This window comes from Phyllobates terribilis, unplaced genomic scaffold, assembly GCF_046119375.1.
Source record: "Phyllobates terribilis strain yellow unplaced genomic scaffold, ASM4611937v1 Scaffold_25__1_contigs__length_18738178, whole genome shotgun sequence".
Classification (NCBI taxonomy): domain Eukaryota; kingdom Metazoa; phylum Chordata; class Amphibia; order Anura; family Dendrobatidae; genus Phyllobates; species Phyllobates terribilis.
Window position 1 is genome coordinate 12,364,895 of NW_027362785.1, and position 11,049 is coordinate 12,375,943.

The window sequence follows — 11,049 nt, forward strand, 5'->3', positions numbered from 1 at the left end:
TTTTTACTTTCTCTGGCAATGATTCTCTCTGCCTCAATCTTTGCTGCCTTGATTTGTTTTTTACATAATTTATTTAATTTTCTATATTTATTTAATGCCTCATCACTACCTACTTGCTTTAGTTCTCTAAATGCTTTCTTTTTGTCACTTATTGCGCCCCTTACAGCTCTATTTAGCCATAGTGGTTTCCTCCTATTTCTAGCATGTTTATTCCCATAGGGTATATATTGTGCACAACTCCTATTCAGGATGTTAATAAATGTCTCCCATTTGCTTTGTGTAGCTTTATGTCTCAGGATATCGTCCCAGTTTATTGCACTAAGATCATCTCTTAACCGTTGGAAATTTGCCTTCCTGAAGTTTAGTGTCCTTGTAACCCCTCTACTACACATCTTATTAAAGGATACATGAAAACTTATTATTTTGTGATCACTATTACCCAAGTGACCCCCAACTCGTATATTTGATAAGCGGTCTGGCCTATTGGTTAATATTAGGTCTAGCAGTGCCCCCCTTCTTGTTGGGTCCTGAACCAGTTGTGAAAGGTAATTGTCTCTCATAGTTGTCAAAAACCTATTACCTTTGCTTGAACTTCAGGTTTCTGTCCCCCAGTGTATTTCAGGGTAGTTGAAGTCCCCCATAATAATGACTTCTCCTTGAGTCGCTGCTTCATCTATTTGCTTTACGAGGATATTCTCCGCTGCTTCCATTATTTTTGGTGACTTATAACAAACCCCTATCAGTAATTTATTATTTTTTCCCCCTCCCCTTATCTCCACCCACAGGGACTCTACATTTTCATTAGATTCACATATATTCTCCTGCAAGACAGGTTTTAAGGATGATTTTACATATAAACACACACACACACACCCCTCGCTTGTTTGTACGGTCATTTCTGAACAGACTATAGTCCTGTAAATTAACTGCCCGGTCATGGCTCTCGTCCAGCCACGTCTCACATATCCCTACCATGTCAGAATTATTTTCCAACAAAATTAATTCTAATTCCTCCATTTTGTTGGTGAGGCTTCTGGCATTAGTGTCCATACATTTTATGTATCTCTCTGTACCTCTATTCCTTCTTACTATATTAACTGTTCTAACCCCACCCCCAATTTCTTTATTTGTGCCCAGGTCACTATCTGCACTATCTTCCCCACCTAGAAAATGAATACCCTCCCCCCAATCCCTAGTTTAAACACTCCTGCAACCTTCTAGCCATTTTCTCCCCCAGCACAGCTGCACCCTCCCCATTGAGGTGCAGCCCGTCCCTAGCGTAGAACCTGTAGCCAACTGAGAAGTCGGCCCAGTTCTCTAGGAACCCAAACCCCTCCTTCCTACACCAATTTCTGAGCAACTTATGTATCTCCCTAATCTCCCATTGCCTCTCTGTCGTGGCACAGGCAGTATTTCAGAGAATACCACCTTGGAGGTCCTTGCTTTAAGCTTGCAGCCTAATTCCCTGAAGTCATCTTTAAGGACTTTCCACCTACCTCTAACTTTATAATTTGTGCCAATGTGCACCATGACCGCTGGGTCCTCACCAGCCCCTCCCAGTAATCTGTCAACCCGATCAGCGATGTGCCAGACTCAAGCGCCAGGTAGGCAGCACACTGTTCGACGATCCCTGTCTTTGTGACAGATTGCCCTATCTGTTCCCCTAATAATTGAGTCCTCCACTACCAGCACCTGCCTAGCCTGCCCTGCTCTCCTATTTCCCTCCTTACTGGAGCGGACACTCCTCCGGCTTTCAAAGAACATGCCTTGCTGCAGCAGTGCTACCCCTGTACTGACACCTCCCTCATCTGCAAACTTATTGGGGTGTGCCAGCTCAGGACTAGCCTCCCTGGCACTCTTCCCTCTACCCCCCCTTCTGACACCCAGCTAGCGGCCTCACTGTCCTGCAGCTCCCTACTACCACCCTCCCCTACATCTACCCCAGTGAACAGCTGCTCAGTGAGCAGCAGACTCCTTTCTATATTGTCAATGGATCTCAGTGTTGCCAGCTGCTCATTTAGATCCAGTACCTGGGCTTCCAAACGCACAACGTGCACACATCTCGCACAGCAGTATGCACCCCCGACCGGCTGTTCAAGGATTGCATACATGTGGCAAGATAAACACTGGAAAGCCTTGCCAATAATGGAGCTCATTTCCTAATGGGGACTGCACTAGCCAGAAATGTTAGGTAAAAAGAAATGTAAAGAATTAATAAAATTCAGTCCAAATTCCTCCCTTCCAAACTCCTTGAATCCAAGTCACTGAATCACAAGTCACTCACTTCCGTTCGCACTTACGCTCCGGTCACACTCAATAAGGAAGAAGATAAAGAGGTTTTTTTTTTCCCCTTTAGCAGCAATCCAACCTACAGCTCAATGCACTTCCAAAGGCTAGGCTGTCTTCTTATGTTATTGAACTTACAAAATGCTTGTCTAACATACATTCTCGAGTTTTCTAGATCCAGATTCTGTGGAAGAAAGCCACCCCCTGCAGCTCCAAGACTGGGTGGTAGGCAAAAGACACGTCAGGAGAGCCCTTAAGCCTCAATTTGATGAACCCTTCCAAGTCCTGATGACAACTGAGACGACTGTAAAGCTTGAGAGAAAGCCCAACTGGATCCACGTCTTACACTGCAGGAGGACAGCTGAGCCCAAGAAAGCCACCGAGTGATGTGGACATACACTCTGTGTCTTATCCTCGATTAATGGGGGCTCATCGAGGACTATGTCCCAAGAGAGAGAATGGGGAGCTAGTTACCACTTTCTGACTTGATACCTCAGACCCTGTAGTCCATTATAAATTTGACTTGTGAAACATGGTCTCCTGCCTTAGGGAGGAGTGGCAGCGTGGGCACACCTATAGACTCACCCAAAAGTATGTATGTGTCACCACCGCCAATACTGGCTATGGGTCTGATTGTAAGTCCTGGAGTATGGTGGGGTGGAACACTGAGGAAGACTGGGCCTACAACCATTCCGTAGCCTGAGAAAAGACGGACAACACGGGTAGAAGCCTCCGTACTAGAATGACTCTGCTACAACCAGAATACGTGTCCAAATGTGGTACAGTAGGGTCTTGTCTTACTTAGATGTCTGACAACTGTCTTCCCCTATACTTGACGATAGAGAACCCCTCTGTTACGAACGCAGGATTATATATGTGATGGGCATAAATATCCTGGGGAGGGAGGGCACTGACTGATTAGGACACTTTTACCTTAAAGATATCAGGGACCGACCTATTCTAAATAAGACTGAAACTCTGCAACTTAAGACTTCCAAGGACTTTTCCCTGGTGCCCTTCCCTATAAGCGACTAGACAAACCTCATTTTCTTCTTCCTAATTCAGCTATTTTCTACTACAGAAGGAGAAAATACTTCAGCGCATAATCTGCTCCAGCAGTTGTACCTAGTGATGAGCGAGCACTAAAATACTCGGGTGCTCGATGCTCGGGTCGAGCACATTGGAATACTCGGGTGCTCGACCCGAGCAACGAGCCCAATGTAAGTCTATGGGAAACTCCAGCATTTTTCAGGCAGCTCCCCCCGGCAGTCTGCAGAGGGCCTAAAAATTGCCAAAATCGATGGGAACAGTGCTCAAATGACATGGGAACAGCATGGGGAAGACCCCTGGAAACATCTCTGACCCCCAGGTCACTGCTGTCAACAACGTGGTCAGAGTATTATGCCACTTTTACTGACTCACAATAAAACATACAAAAACGAATCCAAAATGGATTTTCCTGGGAAATATGTTAAGGAACATCCTTTCCAGGGTAATGACTTGTGTATAAGGTAAAATAAATAACCAAAAACAAAAATACTCCTCCACACCTTGGGCTATGTTCACATGTAGCGTTTTTGATGCATTTTTGCACTTTTGCATTGCTTTCAACCAAGACAAATGCATTCACCGGGAAATGTAATTTTAACATTTTACAACCTTATCTGGCCATGTGGTGTGTGACACATCATCAGACACATGCAAACAGTTCTCAAAAGACATGGGAACAGCATGGGGAAGACCCCTGGAAGCATCTCTGACTCCCAGGTCACTGCCTAAAAGTGTGCCCATCATAAGTGATCCTTGGCGCATGCGTAGATGCCTCCCGCCAGGCACCTGTCATTGCAGAATTGCAACAATCACCGTCCACGTCCTTGTCCCAGTGCAGCGTTCAGTTGTCCCTACCCCATTCCTTGGAATGCAAGCGCAAGTATGCAGCCAGCCACCCACCCACCCACAGTCTGCAATACTATACTGCCAAATTTTTGACAGCTGCTTGCACTTGAAATGTGGCCTTTTAGGCTCGTGGAGGCGGAAGCTTTTCATAACCTCATGCCGGCGGCGGCCGGGTGTCTATACTCGGTCCCCTGCCGCCACTATATTTCCCGGTATCGCCTCCGCCTTCCACAATCACCAGTCCCACAACATTGCCCGTGCCCTCCCCAGTGCACTTACTGGGAAGGACCGCCTAACCACAAACACGTGGACAGGTGAATGTGGCCAGGGACGGTACGGAGCCAGTCCACAACTTTTTTTGCTGACAGTTGTATTTAGCTCGGTGAAAGGACTGGCATAGAGGGAAATCGTATCTACCCTGCGTGTCATTTCTCCCAGGAAGTCATCTAATGCAGCTTGTTGCAGAAGCAATGGCAGCCCGTCCAACATCAACTCGCACTTGTCGGTGGTGCTTTGACACACAAACATCTTTCTTTGCGCATTTAATTTCTTGAATACAGTGATGGACAATGGCCTGATCTGTAATGCGGTTTTAGAAATAACATGCATAAGCATGTCCGATCCACATTAAAAAAGCAGCTATAGAGTGTTCGGGAACCTTCCCCCACACTTTTTTTAGCCAGGGCTGCTTCTCGGCAGGGTTGGACGGGCCCACCAGAGAACCGGAGACTCCTCCGGCGGGCCCTGGCTTCTCCTTAAGGAGAGTTCATAGTGCCGAGGTGAGGCCATAATGATGATAGAGGCCACCATCTGCTTAGTTTTCTGTTACTTGGAATGCAAGTGCAAGTATGCAGCCAGCCACCGACCCACCCACAGGCCGCAACACTAAACTGCCAGATTTCTGGGCAGCTGCTTGCACTTGAAATATGGCCTTTTAAGCTCGTGGAGGCGGAAGCTTTTCACCTCATGCCGACGGCAGCTGGGTGTCCATACTCGGTCCCCAGCCACCACTATATTTCCCGGTATCGCCTCCGCCTTCCACAAGCACGGGTCCCACAACATTACCCGTGCCCTCCCCAGTGCACTTACTGGGAAGGACCGCCTAGCCACAAACACGTGGACAGGTGAATGTGGCCCGGGACAGTGCGGAGCCAGTCCACAACTTTTTTGCTGACAGTTGTACTTAGCTCGGTGAAAGGACTGGCATAGAGGGAAACCCTATCTACCCTGCATGTCATTTCTCGCAGGAAGTCCTGTAAAGCTGCTTGCACTTGAAATGTGGCCTTTTACGCTCGTGGAGGCGGAAGCTTTTCACAACCACATGCTTCATGTCCATACTCGGTCCCCAGCCGTCACTATTTCTCCCGGTGTTGTCTCCTCTTCTACAAGCGCGGGTCCCTGAACATTACTGCTGGTACTTTTCTGTGGGAATCTGCTTGCCTCCTACCAGCCTGGAATATTTCCAGCAAACTATGGTACGACACCATGGGATTAGCACTGCCCCCAGTACCAGTAGTGAAGCCATCCCCAATTTCCTTCTCAGGAATTTTATTTGGTAGACTGAGAGGCTGCCCAAATACATTAGTTTCTCACAAAGGAGCTGAAGATAGAGTGGCAGTAGGTGCAAGTTTCTCCAGCCTGTTAGATATTAGAGGGTGAACGGCAGCACATTGGATCAGTGGTTAGCACTGAAGACCTGCAGCGCTGGGATCCTGGGTTCAAATCCCAGCAAGGACAACAACTGCAAGGACTTTGTAGGTTCTCCCCGTGTTTGCGTGGGTTTCCTCCTCAGTAAAAAAGCAGCCATAGAGTGTCCGGGAACCTTCCCACACACTTTTCTTAGCCAGGACTGCTTCTCGGCAGGGTTGGACGATCCCATCAGAGAATCCTCTGGTGTGCCTTGGCTTCTACCTCAGGAGAGTTCATGATAGCGCTAAATTCGCAGCTGCTATGGGGCTCTTGAGCGGGTGAGAAAGGTTAGCCCTCAGAATCAAATCCTCTGGTGGGCACAATGTTTTTCAATCTGAAACAGCTTCTCAGTGGGAGTTGTATTTCACCACAGCCATATTCTTTAGCTCGGTGAAAGGACTGGCATAGAGGGAAACCGTATCTACCCCGGCTGTCAATTCTCCATCACCAGGTTCCGCCCATTGTCACACACGGCCATGCCTGACTGTATGCTCAGCGGTGAGAGCCACAGATCAGGCTGCTGTGTTACAGCCTTCAACAACTCTGCAGCGCTGGGCAGTTTGTCAATTAAGCATGTTGTCTTCAGCACAGCCTCTTGCCGCTTGGCCAAGGCAGTGCTGCAGTGCTGTTAGCTTGTGACTGATGTGGTCATTTTGGAGATGGAGGAGGAGGTGCAGGAGCTGAACAATATGATTACATTGTTGTTAAATTGGTGACGCTATTTTTTATACTAAAGAAAGATCCTATTGTTTTGTTTTTTTTACGTTTTTTTTTAAGGCAAATGCATTCACCGGGAAATGTCATTTTAACATTTTACAACCTTATCTGGCAATGTGGTGTGTGACACATCATCAGACACATCCTGTTTTATTTATGATGGAGGGACTCTGAAAGTCATAAAGCCTATTTTTATAGGGACATCAGACGGCCTTACTATTCTTAAAAGGCCAGCAGTCGGCCCTCGCTATTGTTAGAGAGCCATCAGCCAGCTATGCTTTGTTGTTCCTATTATTAACCAGTGGGTCTCCTATACTGTTATTGCATATCCAGTGACTGCAAGGGCTGCCAAAAATTTGGAAGCAACCCAATACCCCTTTGAAGAGACAGAGGAGGGTCTCAGTAAAAAAAAATGTTCCCATTATAAAGGAGCGGGTGTCCTATAGTGGTAATGCCCATGCTGTGACTGCAAGGGCTGCCAAAATTTGGGAAAAGCCCCATTAAGAATTTAAAGACACATAGAGCAGGGCCACAGTAACAAGGTACGACATGTTCCCATTAGAAAGGAGAGGGTCTGCTATACAGTTATAGGGTATGCAGTGAGTCCAACGGCTGACCAATTTTAGTAAAAACACCACGAAGAATTTAAAGACACATGGATCAGGGCCACAGTAACGACAAATTCCCATTAGAAAGGAGAGGGTCTGCTATACAGTTATAGGGCATGCAATGAGTCCAACGGCTGACCAATTTTAGGAAAAACCCCACTAAGAATTTAAAGACACATGGAGCCACAGTAACAAGTACGACATGTTCCCATTAGAAAGGAGAGAGTCTCCTATAGTGTTGGCCTATGCAGTGAATGCAAGGGCTGCCAAAACTTTGGAGGCACTTCAATGCCCCTTGGAAGAGACGTGGAGGAGGGCCTCATAAAAAAATGTTCCCATTAGAAAGGAGCGGGACTCCTATACTTGTAATACCCATGCACTAAGTGTATGGGCTGACAAACATTTACCCCTGGGGGGTATACATGAACATACTGTATACATTTTTTTTTTTTACGGGCATCATAAACACCCTTTAAAAAAATGGTGTTGAGAAGTCTGGCCCAATCCAGCCCTTGTTCATTTTTATAAGAGTCAGCCTGTCAGCATTTTCAGTTGACAGGCGGATGCGCTTATCAGTTATAATTCCACCAGCGGCACTAAAAACCCGCTCTGATAAAACGCTGTCGGCAGGGCAGACCAGGACCTCCAAGGCATAGAGAGCCAGTTCAGTCCATGTATCCAGCTTGGATAACCAATAATTATAAGGCACAGAGGAATCACGGGGGACGTTGGTACGGTCGGCAAGGTACTCCCTCAGCATCTTCCCAAACTTTGCACTCCTTGTGAGAGTACCCTGCACCTCAGGGCCTGTGCGATGGGAGGGTCTGGGAAAACTCTCCCAGAACTTTGACAGTGTTCCCCTGCCTCTGCTGGATTGCATTTGTGTCTCTCTCACCTGTACTCCTTGGTTGTCCAAAGAAGTGTGCCCTCTGCCGCCAGCGTTTTCAGATGGGAATTTTTTTTAATAGTTCCGCAACAAGGGCCTTCTGGTACAGCCCCATTTTTGTAGACCTGTCCGCCTCAGGAATAAGATATAAAGTTCTCCTTGTAGCGTGGGTCTAGAAGTGTCACCAACCAGTAATGACTGTCACCCAAAATTTTGAGAACGCGAGGGTCACACACAGGAAAGGCAGCGTAACATAAACTCAGCCATGCGTGCCAGACTACTAACAGGCAAGACTTCCGTGTCCTCATCAAGAGGACGACTGAACATGCTCTCCTCCTCCTCTCTGTCTATCCACACTGAACAGACGGTATGACAGCTGTGCAGGTAGTACCATCTATAGTGCATGAAACTAGCTCCTGTCCTTCCTCCTCCTCTTCCTCATTGTCACCCAATCCACGTTGTGATGAGATGAGGGTGGGCTGTGTGTAATCATGCTGTATAGTTTCTTGCTCCATCTCATCGTGTTCTGCCTGCAATGCATCCTCTTTGATTGTGAGCAGAGAGCGTTTCAGAAGACAGAGAAGCGGGATGGTGATGCTAATTATGGCGTCATCGCCGCTCACCATCTTGGTGGAGTCCGCAAAGTTTTGGAGGACGGTACATATGTACATCCATGTCCACTCCTTAGGTCTTATGTGTGGAGTCTGAACTGAATACCGACGGCCTTGTTGATGCTGGTACTCAACAACTGCCCTCTTCTGCTCACAAATCCTTCCCAACATCTGCAGTGTAGAGGTCCAACGCGTGGGGACATCACACACCAGTCTGTGAGCAGGAAGCTGCAAACGCTGCTGAAACACGGCAAGGGAGGCAGAAGCTGTAGCTGACTTTCTAAAATGGGCACACAGGCGGCGTACTTTAACAAGCTGATCCGGCAGCTCCGGGTAGGATTTGAGAAACCGCTGAACCACGAGGTTAAGCACATGGGCCAGGCATGGTACGTGTGTGAGCTCACCTTGCCTCAGAACCGCCACCAGGTTCCGGCCATTGTCACACACGACCATGCCTGGCTGTAGGTTCAGCGGTGTCAGCCACAGATCTGCCTGCTCTTTCAGAGCTGTCCACAACTCTTCAGCATTGTGCGGTTTTTCAACTTTTTCAGCGAGATGTACCGTCCCAGCCCACAAGCAATTGTCCACGTGTCCGTGGTTAGGTGGACTTTCCCGGTAACTGCGTTGTTGAGGGCAAGGCTAATGTTTTGGGACATGTGCTTGTGTAATGCGGGGATGGCACACCGCGGCGTGTGTGAGGTGAGAATGCAATGCGCTGCGTGTGTGAGGTGAGAAGACGCCGTGTGTGTGTGCGCGTGAGGCGAGAAGACGCGGCGCGCGTGAGGCGAGAAGACGCGGCGCGCGTGAGGCGAGAAGACGTGGCGCGCGTGAGGCGAGAAGACGCGGCGCGCGTGAGGCGAGAAGACGCGGCGCGCGTGAGGCGAGAAGACGCGGCCCGCGTGAGGCGAGAAGACGTGGCGCGCGTGTGGCGAGAAGACGCGGCGCGCGTGTGGCGAGAAGACGCGGCGCGCGTGTGCGTGAGGCGAGAAGACGCCGCGTGCGTGAGGAGAGAAGACGCCGCGCGCGTGTGCGTGAGGCGAGAAGACGCGGCGCGCGTTTGCGTGAGGCGAGAAGACGCCGGGCGCGTGAGGCGAGAAGACTCTTCTCGCCTCATACACACACGGCCTCTTCTCACCTCACACACACACGGCCATGTGTGTGTGTGTGTGTGTGTGAGGTGAGAAGAGGCCATGTGTGTGTGTGAGGCGAGAAGAGGCCATGTGTGTGTGTGAGGCGAGAAGAGGCCGTGTGTGTGTGTGAGGCGAGAAGAGGCCGTGTGTGTGTGTGTGTGAGGCGAGAAGAGGCCGCGTGTGTGTGTGAGGCGAGAAGACGCCGCGTGTGTGTGTGAGGCGAGAAGACGCCGCGTGTGTGTGTGTGAGGCGAGAAGACGCCGTGTGTGAGGCGAGAAGACGCCGCGTGTGTGAGGCGAAAAGACGCCGCGTGTGTGTATGAGGCGAGAAGACGCCGCGTGTGTGTGTGTGAGGCGAAAAGACGCCGCGTGTGTGTATGAGGCGAGAAGACGCCGCGTGTGTGAGGCGAAAAGACGCCGCGTGTGTGAGGCGAAAAGACGCCGCGTGTGTGTGTGAGGCGAAAAGACGCCGCGTGTGTGAGGCGAAAAGACGCCGCGTGTGTGAGGCGAAAAGACGCCGTGTGTGTGAGGCGAAAAGACGCCGCGTGTGTGAGGCGAAAAGAGGACATGTGTGTGGTGAGAAGACTCCGTGAGTGTGTGTGTGTGTGTGTGGCGAGAAGACGCCGTGTGTGTGTGTGGCGAGAAGACGCCGTGAGTGTGTGTGTGTGTGGCGAGAAGACGCCGTGTGTGTGTGTGGCGAGAAGACGCCGTGTGTGTGTGTGGCGAGAAGACGCCGTGTGTGTGTGTGGCGAGAAGACGCCGTGTGTGTGTGTGGCGAGAAGACGCCGTGTGTGTGTGTGTGGCGAGAAGACGCCGTGTGTGTGTGTGTGTGGCGAGAAGACGCCGTGTGTGTGTGTGTGTGTGGCGAGAAGACGCCGTGTGTGTGTGTGTGTGGCGAGAAGACGCCGTGTGTGTGTGTGTGTGTGTGGCGAGAAGACGCCGTGTGTGTGTGTGTGTGTGTGTGGCGAGAAGACGCCGTGTGTGTGGCGAGAAGACGCCGTGTGTGTGTGTGTGTGTGTGTGTGTGGCGAGAAGACGCCGTGTGTGTGGCGAGAAGACGCCGTGTGTGAGGTGAGAAGACGCCGTGTATGTGTGGCGACATGGCACCGTGTATGTGTGTGTGAGGTGAGAAGAGGCCGTGTGTGTGTGAGTTGAGAAGAGGCGGTGTATGTGTTGAGCTGCGGGGGGCGCGCACCGCGGGAGGTGAGCTGCGGGGGCGCGCACCGCG